The sequence below is a fragment of the Desmodus rotundus genome, chromosome 4 (genome assembly GCF_022682495.2).
Source record: "Desmodus rotundus isolate HL8 chromosome 4, HLdesRot8A.1, whole genome shotgun sequence".
Taxonomy (NCBI): Eukaryota; Metazoa; Chordata; class Mammalia; order Chiroptera; family Phyllostomidae; genus Desmodus; species Desmodus rotundus.
The window spans coordinates 95,003,355-95,018,130 of record NC_071390.1 but is presented as its reverse complement, the minus strand read 5'-3'; the positions used below and the strand labels follow the sequence as shown (position 1 = coordinate 95,018,130).

At 37.8% G+C, this 14,776-nt stretch overlaps 1 protein-coding gene and 1 pseudogene across 2 annotated transcripts in view; one reads left to right on the top strand and one right to left on the bottom strand.

Moving 5' to 3' along the window:
* The window catches only part of LOC112317677 (small ribosomal subunit protein eS6-like), a 56,254-nt pseudogene extending 44,575 nt beyond the window's left edge, over window positions 1-11,679 (bottom strand).
* PPP3CA (protein phosphatase 3 catalytic subunit alpha) overlaps window positions 1-14,776 on the top strand; it is a 305,211-nt gene that overhangs the window by 92,149 nt on the left and 198,286 nt on the right. The gene's annotated exons all lie outside the window — the stretch shown is intronic.

Sequence of the window (14,776 nt, the reverse complement as noted above, 5' to 3'; positions counted from 1 at the left end):
TCCTATTATGGGAAAAGTGGAGATGGGGAAGGGGAACTCAGAATTCACTCTTGGACCCTGCTTGGTTAATCAGCGTTGGTTTCCCAGTCCCTCAGGGGTGGCCCTCTCTGTCAGTTTTCTTAGAGTCCTTTTCTCTCTGCGTGGGGACACGTGCCTCCTGGAGCCAGCTGTCGGGGACAGCCTAGCCACTCTGCTGTTTCACCTCATCCAGATGCTAAATGTGGGCTTGATGGTAGAGGGAGACTGAAGTGAGAGTCACTGTCTGCCAAACAAGATAGGTACATCTTTTTAAAAAAAAAAAAAATTGAGTTGAGAGTGAGAGAGGAAAGGAATAGACGAGAGAGAGAGAGACAGACAGACAGACAGACAGAGACAGACTTTCATTTGCTGTTGCACTTATTTATGCATTCACTGGTTGCTTCTTGTATGTGCCCCAACCAGGGATAGAACCTGCAACTTTGGCATCAGATGATGCTCTAACCAACTGAGCTGGCCAGGGCAAGTTAGATGTATCTTTAAGAAGTGCTTCAAGGGAGGGAAGAAAATGACATAAGGAGCTAAGCTTCTGAGCCAGGCTGAAATGTATAAAGAAAAAGCTAATAATAACAATAATGTTCTTAGTACTTTCAGGTATCCATTAAAAACAGAGTTATGTGTGGACTTATGTGGAGTTAATATATGGTCTTCAGAGTGTCTTGAAACTCTAAAATTCTGTGTAGCACTTAATTTATTTTGTTTCATTTTATTTTATTATTATTTTTTGGTATGAGTGTAGTTAAAAACCATTACCATGGAGTTAAAAATAGGAGTAGAAAGATTTGCACCAGCCCTTTTTTTCTCATTTGTTTTATAGTGGTGTATTTAACTATCATTGTTGAGTAATCGCTGATTGAGAAAATAAATCACCTAAATCAGAGAAGAGGTAAGAAATAATTATATTTAATTGAGGGGACTTTTATACTCATTTGGTAATTCTCTACTATATTTACAAGCCAACCAAAGTCTCTATTTAGTCATATGACAGACAAACAAGAAAGAATTCGTGTTTGCCTTAATTCTTTTGAGACTAAGGTGGAAAATAAGTTTAAAACGGCAGTGTCCTGGTAATATGAGACTGACGTGGTCATTTTTGCTAACGACGTGGGCTTTGAAGTTTAGTTTTGGAATCGACTGCATGTTACTGATTGTCATTGTACACGTAGGCAGTTTCCTTTCTGGGGTTGGAGATACTCATGTTTATTCCTAGGATTGGTTTTGTCTGAAAATCACAGTTTCAGCAATGAGAAATTGGGACTACATACCCTTTCTATAAGAGGTGACCTTTCTGAACGGAGCACCTTTCTTGCGGGGCAGTCTGACTGGTTCTGAATTTCTGGAGGGCCACCTGTCTAAACCTTTGAGTAACGAGGTAGGGTACGGTTGTGACTACCCTGTGACTGCTCTCTCCACAGACGCCGCCTTGGTATTTATGCGAATGTTTGCTGAGTGGCAGAGATTGGGATCCTATGTGGATTTTTGCTTTTGGGAATGGTGAGAGTTTCTTCCAGCTGGCAAAATCAATATGCATTTTATTTTTGAACCTCTTGAGAAAGGAGAGAAAGAGGATGTTAGAATGTACTTTTATTGAAATGGCAATTGTTACTGTATACCTTTGATTCATCTGGGGCTTTCACATTGCTTTTAATCTCTGCCATATTTTTGTTTCTATTATTCAGGAAGAGCATTAGAGAATCCCCATGGTCAGCAGTTATAGGACATTTAACAAGTGATCTGCGATTCTGAAGGAGGAAATGTCAGCGTACTATATTCCAAAGGAGTATCATTGTTGGGTCTAACTTCACTTTCATCCTGTGTAATTTATGCGGATGTTTCCATGTACTTTCGGCGGCTGGGAGTACTGTGTGTCAGTCATATTTTCACGTAGTAAAAACTCCCTGGAACTGAGTTTTGTAGTTAGCAAAATATGAGTTAAAATGTGTAGAGTCCCTCATCTATTGTTACCGTCTGTAAGAGAGGAAATTTATGTTAAGGAGAACACAGAGAAATTGATAAAATATGTATGTGTGTATGTGTATGTGTGTGTATGTACATAGGTTATAATATGTATTACTTTTCTTTGGTAAATGAAGCTATAAAGGACTCTCTGTCATTTTCTTTTTACCATTCCACATTTGTCTCCACATAAACATGGCTTTATGAGATAATTTGAGGACTAAGAAAATTATTGCTAGTTGTTTCTCATAAATTCATATTAATGCATAATAAAGAGTTAAACAATATGACAATTTTTTGATTAAGTAGAAGTACAGTTTTCTCTTATAAAATGGAAAGCATCCCTAGAGTATGTAAAGGTACTTTATATGAAAGCAGGAACAACCTTTTCTTTTTTTCTTTTTAATCATTGTATTGAAGTAATTGTTCAAGAAATTGGTAATCACAGTTGAGACATTTGACTTGACTTAAAAAAAATTCTCCTTAATATAAAGGTTAGCAACCCATTGTATTTACAGAGAGAATTACACTCACTCATTAACCCTATTAAGAATTTTGGAATTGAAAAAATATTACCTCACTTAGGGAAAAAAGCAGAGACTGGTGGATAGAATGGAAAAGCGTTGTTAAAGTCACCAGATTAGCTAATTATGCTTCTTTAAGATGCAGGTAGCAAAAGGTATAGTTTTGAAGTTACAAGATTCACACAGTTAAAATGAGTTTTAAAACTATATGGAAAGATATATATTTAAAATTTTACGTCATTAGTAAGTTAAATAGAGTATCATCCTGGTGAGTTTTAGAAAAGAACACAAGAAACCTGGTTGAATGTAGCTGTTTCTTTAGGAAGGATAGAACTTCACGTACATTTACTCTCCTGTCATGTAGGGACCATGATACTCGATTCCGTGTAGTCATCGCAGCAACATCGGGAATGCTTATTGCATGCACTTTCTACAAACACCAAAACTAAGTCCATGAAGATACGGTGACACGTATAACGTAATACAGTAAAGGGTGGAGTGTGGATTAGTATCCAGGTCTGCCTCAGTCTAAATACCAGGCCTTTCCCTGCACCAAACTGACTGTGTGACCTTGACCAAGGTGTTTAATTCACTTAGGGGACTATTTCTTAATTTATAAAGGGAAGATTTAGACTAATTTATATTAGAAATCTCATTGCCTCTCAACTTCTTATAATTTTTTTCTTATTTTAAAAATTGAGAACATAAAATATTACAGGGGTTACATATTGAATACTATTCAGTAAATTACTACCTTGTTACCTTATAGCAAATTCAGTAAGTATAACAGTCTATAGTTATCCAAAGTCAAATGTTGAAAGGCTATTCAGTTGCACTTAGCATTGAGAAACAGTAATTTGCTATATAATTTATGGAAAATTAACCAGAAAATTAGTTTGTTTTTATTTTGTATTATGCTGTAAATATATTGATTTCTTCAACATGTGATACAATATAAAAGTATTCAACTTACTTTTCTTTGTGGTAATTTAGCTTTGTGATGTTAAAACTGTGTTTGCTAATATACCATACAACTAAAGAGAGAAAGTTGATGACATACGTGTTAATGTAAATAGATGTGAATATTTTTAAAGTTTGTATAGAGTGAAATTAAGAGGTAATGTCTACTACAAGTTCACTATTCTGTTCTTAAAATTCAGTTCTGATAACTGAAGTGAGTATTTCAAGAAATTGGAATGTTAATATATTGCCCTCTCATAAAATAATACATTTTCAACTTCTTTGCTTACTCTTTTTTCTGTTTAATTTTATATTTCACTGAGGAATGAATGCAATTAAAAAAAGAACACTCGTCTTTCCTTTTGTAGTGATGGATCATTTTTAGCAATCTTGTTTCAAGAGAACTTGTCATACTTTTTAATGAGTGTTCTTTGCTGCCATGGTAAATGGTAGCAAAGACATTTGAAGAATATCTTACATGGCATAAAATTAAAAGGTAAAGCTAAATTTGCCTTACTTTTGCTAAGTTTATTAAAGTTATGTCAAAGGTAGATGCAATGTCTATAAAAGAGGAAATCGAAATTACCTTTGTAGCAATGCCTGTATTCTTTTAAAATATATTAAAATTCCAAAGAACAGTAACTTATTTTCTATTAAATGTTGCAGAACACTTAAGAATCTCTGATAGATGGCTTCAAAATATTTCAGTTCAGATTTGAATTATAAAAAGTAGCTACCAATGAGGGAAAGACAGAAGAAAATACAACTGCATTAACTAGGAGTTTGACAATTCTGTTATTATGTAGCCAGCCATTGGAATCTAGAGCTGTATCTTCTAGTGCCTTTGGGGGGAAAAGGATAGACTATACTTTGACATACTGAAAGGCAATCCAACATATATCTCTGTTAGATCAACAACATTGATTGTGTTGAACTTTTAAGCCCATCACTCCGTGTCAGTGGTGATGATAAACCCATCCCCAGAGTGGTGGTGCATGGTGCACTTTGATAGGGTGTTTACCGATTACTAGAGGCAAAGGTAAATACAGGGTCCAGCAGAAGTAACGCCTGCCTGAGTGTGGGTGGTGGGGTAATAACATGGGTGTAATAATTTATAGTTTTAATTTGAACATTTCACCTACAATGTCATATGGTGTGCTTGAGTGTGACATTGTTATGTTACAGAATCACATGCTTGTGACTTTATAATAAAAGATTTTGTAATAAAAAAGGGGTGTTATTTGTGTTGGACCCTGTATATACATTTAAACCTTTGAGGACTGGGATTCAGATTATATTTTGTGATGTAGCAGACTTTCTCTGAACAGTGGTTTCCTCGTAATTCTGCAATTGCCATTGTGCAGTGCTAATTATGATTTGTATGCCTTAACTGCATCATCTCTTTCTAATCAGAATAATACAAGAAAAATTATAATGTGGAAAATGAATGCTTACTCACCTCTGGTTCTAAAACTCGCGTTCTTTTTATATTAAACTGCCTTTCGCCTTCCTGTGACTTGTCTCCTGTGTCTAAACTGCGAAGTATCATAGGGTGTTAGAGATAGAAGGAGCCTTATCAATCACCTACCAGGGATGTCCAACCTGCGGCCCTCAGACTGCATGCGGCCCAGGATGGCTACGGCCAAACGCAAAATCGTAAATTTACTTAAAACCTTTATTTTGTTCATCAGTTCTTGTTAGTGTTTGTGTATTTAATGTGTGGCCCAAGACAACTCTTCTTCTGCTTCCAGTGTGGCCCAGAGACACCGAAAGGTTGGACACCCCACAATCTTCATGAGCCAAAAGAGGTTCATGGACTTCCCAGAGATAAACAGATAGGGGCTAGACCAGAAGTTTGGTCTTTTAATTCCTAGTATTAGCTCTTTTGAAGCTTCTTTCCAATACTGTGCAGGAGCAATAAATCACATACCGTCTTGGAACATTGCTTGTATTAGTCAACTCTGTGTGTGTGTGTGTGTGTGTGTGTGTGTTTTGCTCTCATTTTATTGTGAGCTTCTATAAGGCAAGGAAGGATTCTTTGTCCTTTGTCCAGTGTCCAGCCAAGTGGCATATACATAGTAGCACGTGGTAATCACTGACTAGTTTATCGCTGCTGTTTGCTTCCTGTTGGTTCATTGTTGTCGTTTTGTTCCTTCAGCCCTCTGACAACGAAGAGTGATCATTCCTTAAATTCCTTTTGTTGAAATGCCTGGTATGGTTTCTGTTTTCTACCATATCCAAATACAAAATAAGTCACAAACTGAATGAAAAATATTAAATATGGGGTGAACATATTAAGTTGGCTTGCTTAATTTTTTGAACTATTTGCTCACGACCATTACAGAAATGATGCTCCTGCTGTGCTTCGTGGAAAAGGCAGAACACTGTACATGACAGAGAAAGGGCCGGGGAGGGAAGATCTCCAGTGAGGGCAGGGGGCAGGCGTGCACTGAGACCGCACCACTTTTCTAGCTCCTAAGGAGGACATTGCACGTCTCCTTACAGATAGGCTGTAAAAAAGTATTTGATGTACAGGTTTCCACAAATTGACCTTATGATAGGGAGTAGAACTTTATTCTAGCTGGAGTAGTGAGCTTGTGTGTGATTTGCATTTGAATGCAAACTGATTTTTTTACTCTAAAGGAATTACATATGTTGTGCTTATTTTATATACGTTGGTAAGGTTAGAGAATTTTTCTCACTTCTATTTTTTTGTGGGGCAGCTGGAAGACTAAGGTGAGGGTTACAGGAGAACACTGCAAAGTCAAGGTGAAGCTAATTGGCTTATGAGGAGTTACCCTTTTCACTTTTACCTCATTTGCACCACAATTTAACTAAATGTATTTAGGTCGCAAGTTGTAGATAGAGCTCTCTAACACAGCAGGAGGTCTCAAAGTGGCCACACATTTCCCACACACAATTACCATGTCCACACTGATTTGACTTCCAGTTTTACATATAGAGCGATATATAAAGGTATTTTTGTTTACATTAAGACTAAAAAAAGAGTTTTAACTCTAAATAATCTAAATTACAAGTTATTTAGACTTGTAATTTGTTGCTAATTAGTTAAGATTTGAATATTTTTGCCTAGAAAAATAGATGTCTTCTTCCCTTTGAAAATCCTCCTAGTGGCCTTGGATATGCTTGTTTACTCTCTTGTATGAAAAAGTGTGAACGGCCACACTTGTTATGACTTCACTGGCCGAAAAGGATCAGGATAAGAAGTAGCATCTCACTGGCCTCTTCCTTTTTAAAAAACATAGCAGTATTCTCGTATGTGGATTGCAGTTGATATTTCCCTCTAATTGGGCATTCCTTGGTGTCAGATAATCAATAATGCAGCCTTTAATGCTAACTCATTCAGTTCCTACTACATGCACATTTGCTGGAAGTGAAGAAAACACTGATTCTGACATAAAGCATAGGTACTTCCTTTAAGGAGATTGATCGCTCTCTAACTGGGAAAGACAGAGGCCGAGTGTCGGATAGTGAGACTGGGAAAGGGCTGATGGAAGATTCATGGGTGAGGTATGATTTGTACCAGGCTTCGCAGGCTAAGCTGGATTTAACTGTATAGACAGAAGAGGCAGAGACAGTCAGAGAGACAGCATGAGCCACTGGGTTGGGAGAGAGTTGAGTACAATGTTCCTGCAGGTTATCTGCTGCATCAGTGGTAAAAGAAAGCAATGGGAAACGGGTAACTGCGGGTTTACAAGGATGAAAGAGGGAATTGAAAGCCAGAGGAGTGTTTGGAATTGATACATGAAGATAGATACATTTCCGAAGCTGCTTCGTTATATCATGTTTTGAGGAAAGAAAGCATCCCTTGATCAAATAAGTGTGGGATATGTTAGATTAAAGAAAGGCACACTGATTTTTGTACTTCAAAACTACAGATATTTTAATATGTTAATGTACGTGGTGGAATTCCAAGAGGGATATATAGCAAACATACACCTAGTTGGCAACGGGTGTCTTTTTTTCCCCCTTGGGATAAGTACACTTAGCAAGAGACTGTAGTAGAAAATACATGCATCCAATACAAGTTTTACTGAAAAACACGTATTAAATAGTGTTTTGGGAAGATAAGTATTCTAGAGATAACCCGGATAAATAGAGGAGTAAATAGAAGCCCTTGAAATGCTTCAGGAGAGGGTTGAAGACAGCCTGGGCTAGGGTGGCGACAGTGATTCTGGAGGATAAGAGGTAAATTCAAGACCTTTTTTTTCAAATGAACTAACACCCTCCAGGATGTGGTAGTGAAGTGAATTAAATAAAGTGATGGCAAAATGTAGTGACTGAAAGCAATTCTCGTCTCTGTTAGGGATAAAGAGGTGAACAGTTAGAAAGCAGCCCTCGGTGTTCTGTCAGAGGGTACTGCAGGTAAGGCGGCACCACTCAGACAGAGCCAGCGGTGGAGAGGAGCTGGTGCTGCGCGGGGGCAGGTGGGAGTTAAACAGGAGGCAGGAAGTGTGGACAGAGAGAGATTGGGGGGAGGGTTGGAAGTTGGGCTTTACACTGTGAGCCTTCTCTTGGTCTAATCAGACTGCATATCCTTTTATTTTTTTAAAGCCTTGATGGGAAGCCATCTAAAAAAATCCATTCAAACAAGTATGGAGAAACTACTTACCAATCTCATAAATTTCACAAGATTTCTTTGAAATATATGCAGGCTGATGGTTGTGATAGTCCAAAATCACAGGTAGAGTCAATTTTTTACCCTCTTCTTTTCTTTTTTGTTAGTGATGTGTGTAAAATTATGACATAGCTTGGAAATAATTTTAAATAGTTTCCTTTAAAGCCATTTTTTTTTAACAGAACCATGCACTGGCATCTTTAAACATTTACAGGTGCAGAATAGAGAGCTCTGATTTGGTGCCAGTTTGACTTGAAAGCCCATGTTAACTGATTCCATACTTAACTAAACTGGACCATGTATGGTACAACTTCAAGAAACTGCTCCTAAAATATTTTAAACTCTTAAAATATAGAACGTGCGTGTCACATCAAATAATTGGAGCTGCTCTGTGTTGTTTTCCTGTGTAGCTTTGGTGTGTCCCCGTGTGAGCTGTTAGCTTCTCTCGTGTCTGCCCGGGGACAGCATGCTCTTTCATTGTGCAGGTAGGCAGTCCTCATCTGCGCAATGGCGGGGACTTTATTTCTCCCTTCCTCTTATTTCAGGGACTTAATTAAAATTAGCATGCATGTGCTCTCAGTAGAATGTGCTCTCAGCGCTCCAGGTGGTGACTTCTTTGTGGTCTGTTTTCAGGTTGTTCAACTTGCAGGTTGAAGAGGTTAATTATATAGCCTCCCCGTTTCGCTCCTCTTTCATTAAATTACAAAGATTATTAAGCAAAAAATAGAGGAATCTGTAGAAGTGTGTAGACTCTAACTTCTGTGTGTTGGAGAGTAGACATTGTCTGGTGGTGAACAAAGATACGCATATTATTGGAAGTTGGTCCGTGACTTTTCTGCAAAATGCATTTTAAGAAATAAACTTGTATAGAAAGCGTGTTTGAAAATAATACAACACAACTCAAAATCAGGTACAGACATGTATGCTTAACGGTGGGAATGACGTTGTGAGAAGTGTGTTGTTAGGCTGTTTCCTTGTGAGGACGTCATGGCCCATTGTTCCCAGGCCACAACCCTACGCAGTATGTTACCGCACAAAACAACCTGAGATGAACCGAGAGCACGAGAGCACGTGATGTAATTGGGAGGCACAGTGCACAGGGGAGGCACCAGGCTGCTGCCAGTGCAACAGCATGGCTTCCTGTTCGACAGCACACTTTTTTTTTAATAAGTGGAAAGAGCACACTCTGAAATCACAGTAAAAAGTATGGGCTAGTGAATGCTTCAACCCGTGACATTATTGAGTGTGTGTCCGGTGCGTCATTGCGTGTGCTGTACTTTCATGTGACTGCAGTGCAGCAGGTTTGTCTGCACCAGCGTCTTCCAACCACGCACGGAATAGCACTGGTTCACAGGAACTCTTAGGCCTAGTGTCCTCCGTGCGCTCCCTCGTGGACCTGAACGCTGTTCTGCGGGCACGGGACTGGCTGAAAGGCAGAGTGACTGATGGATTGCGTCTTGAATGTCACCAGTATTTGGAGAGGGCAGAGGGAAGCCTCCATGCTGTCAGTAAGAGACTCGCGATCTAACGGTCAACTGTCATGAGATAGAACATTTTTTATCCTGTAAAAAACACATCAAAACCTTATGTATAAATCAAAACTATTCTGTCTTATTCCATTTGAATTCACTTTTATTCTTTCAAGAATTAAGAGTTTTGAACTGGAAAGTGGATTAGCCATTTCTTCATCCAGGATTCAGTGAATAAGAAAAGCGAGGCTTGGAAAGATTAATAAGCACTGGGGACCACACAGGCCTAAGGTGAACACTGGGATTTGGTTCAGGGTGTTTAACTCTCGGTCAGGAAGTATTAACCATACACTTCCTTCACAGCCCTGCGATGTAATTCAGTGTGCTCTTTCTCAGGCTAGGGCTTACACAGGTGCTTCAGAATGGTAATGTTTTCTACGTCCTGACGTTTGTGAGTGAGAGCATGCGCTGTGTCCGTGAGGGTGTGTGCATGCGTCTGCATGGGTATGGTGTAAGGGAGTCGGGCAGCTGCCTGAAAAGATTGACAGGGGTGGGAGTTGGGTGGTTTTAAGATGAGAAGGAAAAAAAGAAGATTCTTCTAAGCTGTGTGTAGGTTGTAAAGGTGGGGATAAGAGAAAATGGTTTTGCTTTAAATGTTTTCTACATTTTTCGAAGCACTCTGGGTTTAGAGCTACAACCATTTAGCCCGGTGACAGTCCACCGCACGGGTGTGCTGCACTAGTGGGTGACGGACTAGAGATTCAGTGGCATCAGGAGCCATTGTTCAAGGGATCAGAAACACAGGTTTCAAAATTTAATTCTGAATATGACACACACAGATAGCCTGGAAGGCATATAAACCCTTGATGTAAGAAATAGGTGGAGGGTCCAGTTTTACTATTTTTTATTAAACTTACATTTTTCTTGCTGAGCAACCTCAAGCACAGGGAGTTAACTTCATTTCTGTTCTCTGCTGTGTAAATAAAATACTAACTTGGCTCACTTGTTCTCTGGCACTTGTCTTCCCAGAATTCGATCCTTCCTCTTTCTCTTCAGAACTTTTTAATTCAACTAGTAAGCATGTTATTAATTTTCAGTTGAAAATAAGTGGTTTTAAAAGTGTAATGTCCAGGCTATCTCACATAAATACTTTTTTGCATTAATCAATTTTAAAAATACTTAAGGTTATGTGTTTAAGTGCTGGTCTCTCCACATTCAGTACCTAATACAATGCTCATTGCAGTCAATAGTAAATAAATTGTGAATGAACTAATGACTAAACATTCACCTAGGCTAGGTGTTTCTACTATGATTTTTTGTTCAAGAATTCCACATGTGTAAGTATTTTTATATCTAAACAAAACTATTATACTTAAAATATGCAATTGCTAGTAAATCCGGTATATGGGGAACCAAGTATTTTGAAGACAGAGGAGTGGAACAAGGAGGCCATATAATAGGTAAGATGACCTTGAGTTAGCTCCCGAATGTAAAAGAACTATGACTATGTAGCACAATTAACTATGCTTGCGAACTGATTTAATCTGAGTATACTTTTTGGTCATGTACTTGTAATGTTTGCAGATACACTTACCTACCGATTTATCACTGAGGATATGTGTTAGTGAATTCATTTTAGTTTAAAAGCATGGTTATCGGACGGTGTTTAAAAGATTGAATGGAATCCTCCACTTATAGACTGAGTTTTGATAAATTATTTAGCCCTGTATTGTGAATCAGGCAATTTTCTTTATCTGTAAGTAAAGATTTATAAATGAGGTAGATTCTGATAGTAGAGCCCACTTGATGGGTTTTTGTCAGGTTAATATTTGTAAAGTCTTTAGAAGAGGGCCTGGCAAACAATAAGCACTGGACTAATACTGTCAATTGTTACAGACTCCTAGAACAATTCCAGAATATAATGTTAATACAATATTACATACTGAAGTAATTTGGTAATTTGGTATCAGGTTTTTAAAAAATTCGTTAAAGACGTTCAGTCTTTCATCAACAACTCTGTGTCGAGTACTTGCCCTGTGTCAGAGACAGTAGCGTTGAGGCCGCCTCTGGTGTCACTGCTGCCTTCTGCTTGCATCGTGCTCCAACCTTTACAGAGCCCTGCCCCTTGTCATCTCAGGTGGTTTTCCTGTCAGGGCTGTGAGGTAGCTAAGAGAACCATTGGCACTGCCAGTTTATAGGTGAAGTACCTTGTCATACGGGTACAGAGACGTGCCTCAACACAGGAAGAAAAGCCTAGGCCACTCCTTGTTTCTCTCTGCCCACCATCTATCTCCTCGTTGCAAGAAGCTTGCTTACATTCCCATGTGGCTTACTGTTGCCTCTAAAGGTTTGTATGTGGATCCCTTGGACCTAGGACAAGTATCCATGTTAGTTTGTATTTTTCTAAGGTTAAACCACATAAATTCCACCCTTTAGGTTTTTGTTTTTGTAGCTTAAAAAATTGTTGAATGTTATAAAATTTTGCATTTGTAAATATATTGAAAATATTTGATTTAGTCACAAACATTTTAATATTTTAGATGCTGATTTTTATCTTTTTGGGTCTTTGGCTTATCCAAATCCTACTTTTAAAAAAGTTTTTTATCTTATTTGCATTGTGAACTTCCATCATTCCAGATTTAAATTCAGAGACCAACACAGAAAGACGTCTGTATAAGAAGGGGAACAAAAGTAAAGCTGCCCATCAGACATTTAATGGGCCTCTCTCTAACAGACCTGATTGAATTGATTACTCTAGCAGTTCACCCAGTGGAATAAAAAGCGTAAGGCACTCAACATTTAGTTATAAATTTATTCATAGCTAAGAGCCACATCCCATTAATTTTATGTAATGTGGTAATTCCCAGTAGCTGCAGCTGAAGTTTGTGGTCCTTTTCGGTTTTGTACAGTGATGTTCTCTAGAGAGAGGAGCACTCTATTGTGTATATAAACTTTAAAGGGCCAAAATATTTTGAGAGCATTCACAATCTTAACAGTTGCTTTGAGCTTGCTTGTACTCTGACTCTTAAAAATGCTTTCCTCTGCTATTTTTCTGAGCACAACTGTATCTAGTACTAAAGAGTAAAATGATGTACAAGCCAGTTGTTCTTGTGTTCTGGTTGCTACCCCCAAAGTGGTTTCTGCAGCCTCCCTTTACTGTAAATCTCCATCATCAAACTATTCCAGAAAATTATATTAACGTAAGATCTAACTGTAGTCAGGGTACAGTCAAACGTGTTCAAATCCACCACCAGAGGGAGGCTACATTTTAACCATTATTATATCTAAAGAGTGAGATTCTGGACTGGGTTGGCCTGCGAATACAATCCCTGTTGCCACTGATTTCCACCTAAAGGAGTGAGGATGTTGAGGAGTTTGGTTGAGCCAGTGTTGGGATTTCAGTTTCTCCTTTTGAGTGCCTGTTCTGAGAACAAGGCCCGTGGCCGCCTCAGTATGTCTTCATACTTCATCTTACTAGTATGAATGGAGAGGAGTTGGGAAAGCAGAGACGAATCATAAAATGATCATCATTTTTATCATTTTTCCTATTTACTAATGAGTTAGTATTTAGCAATTTTTCTCATGTTTACCATCTACTTACTTTTCTTTATTGCTTCTTCTTGCTTCCAAATTGTGATAATTAGATATCCTAATGCTTTATCATAATCCTCTCCTCTATCTGGGTAGAATTGTTTTCTCCTGGAATTGCTTTCCTTCTCTTTGTAAAGAGAGAATTTTATTTTATTTTTTTCTTGTTGGTATGTTTGTTTGCTTTAAATTAGACTATTGAGATTTTGACATTACTGAGAAAGAAACAGGGAATAATCAAGGGGGGGATATCAAAGTATTTTAGTGCTTTAAGGAATAATACTGAACAAAATATTTAAATTCTGTTGGAATGTACAATTCAGTGAGACCATCACTTTTTAAGAAAATGATTGATTTATTTGCTTATGCCAAAGAGTGAGATGTTTCTATTTGGGTATAATAAGATACAAGGGAGGACAGGACAATCTAAATTACATATGTAGCCTCTTGCTGTTGTTGACCGAAATAAACTTTGTTTCAGGTTCTGCTTCTGGGACTCAGTAGTTCCTCACCATATCTAATCTGACTTCCAGTAAACTTTGAATAGTGTTCTTGGGTAAAGCAAATTAACGTAATTGTCGGGGACAGATGTGTATGTCTCAGTTAGACTGGGGAATGCTGGCAAACGGGAGGATGGTTGCGTTAGAGTTTTGAGCCTAAAAATAATCATGAGTCATCAAAGTGCCAGTAAAGCAACAATTGGGTAAGACATTCAAAACATCTTAGGTCAGGGAGAGACTTAAGTCTCAAAATACTAGTTGAGGGTAGGTGATAGGAGGATATATTTGAGAATATAATTCTAGTTTTTGGTGAACAGAGTAAATTTTCTTTTTACAACCATTAAAATTGAAGAGCTTCCCACCAAAACAATTAAGATTCCAGCTTGTGGTCTGAGATAAATATTGATTTTTGAAGTAGAAAAACTGTAATTTTTGAATCAAGCTCTTAAGTGATGCACTTTAAGACTAAATAGCCCCAGGGGAGTTCTCTCTCCTCCCTCCCTCTCTCTCTCTCTCTCTCTCTCTCTCTCTCTCTCTCTCTCGCTCTCGCTCTCGCTCTCGCTCTCGCTCTCGCTCTCGCTCTCGCTCTCTCTCTCCCTCCCTCCCTCCCTGTTCTTTATTTGAAGGAAAGGAAGCTTGAATGTATTTCTCAAGCGTCCATTTTTAGTATTTCTTCTTATTTTTTATCTTGGTACTAAAACTTCCTTATATATCAATTTGTCATCACTTTATAAAATAATAAAATTAGAATTATACTAAAGAATTTATTATCTGCTCTTATAATTAAAAAATAAAATACTAACTTGTCTGAAAGAAACTGAGTTTTTATTTCTTGAATTTAAATGATTTTTGTCTGTAAATAAATATTAGGTCTGTTCTTATGAACCAAGTAATTGGGTGTATAAGTTTAAAAGAAATGGACTGGCTGAAGACACCTATTTTAACCGTACATTATTTTTTCCATAAAAATAAAAATAATTTTCTTGGTATTCCTGTAGAACTAATGTTACCAGCCTTTTAATTGGTTTCTGGTCTCAGAGTGAAGGACATGATGTTAAATCAGTTCACATAGTAATTATTTTTGTTGGATAATATAAATAAAAT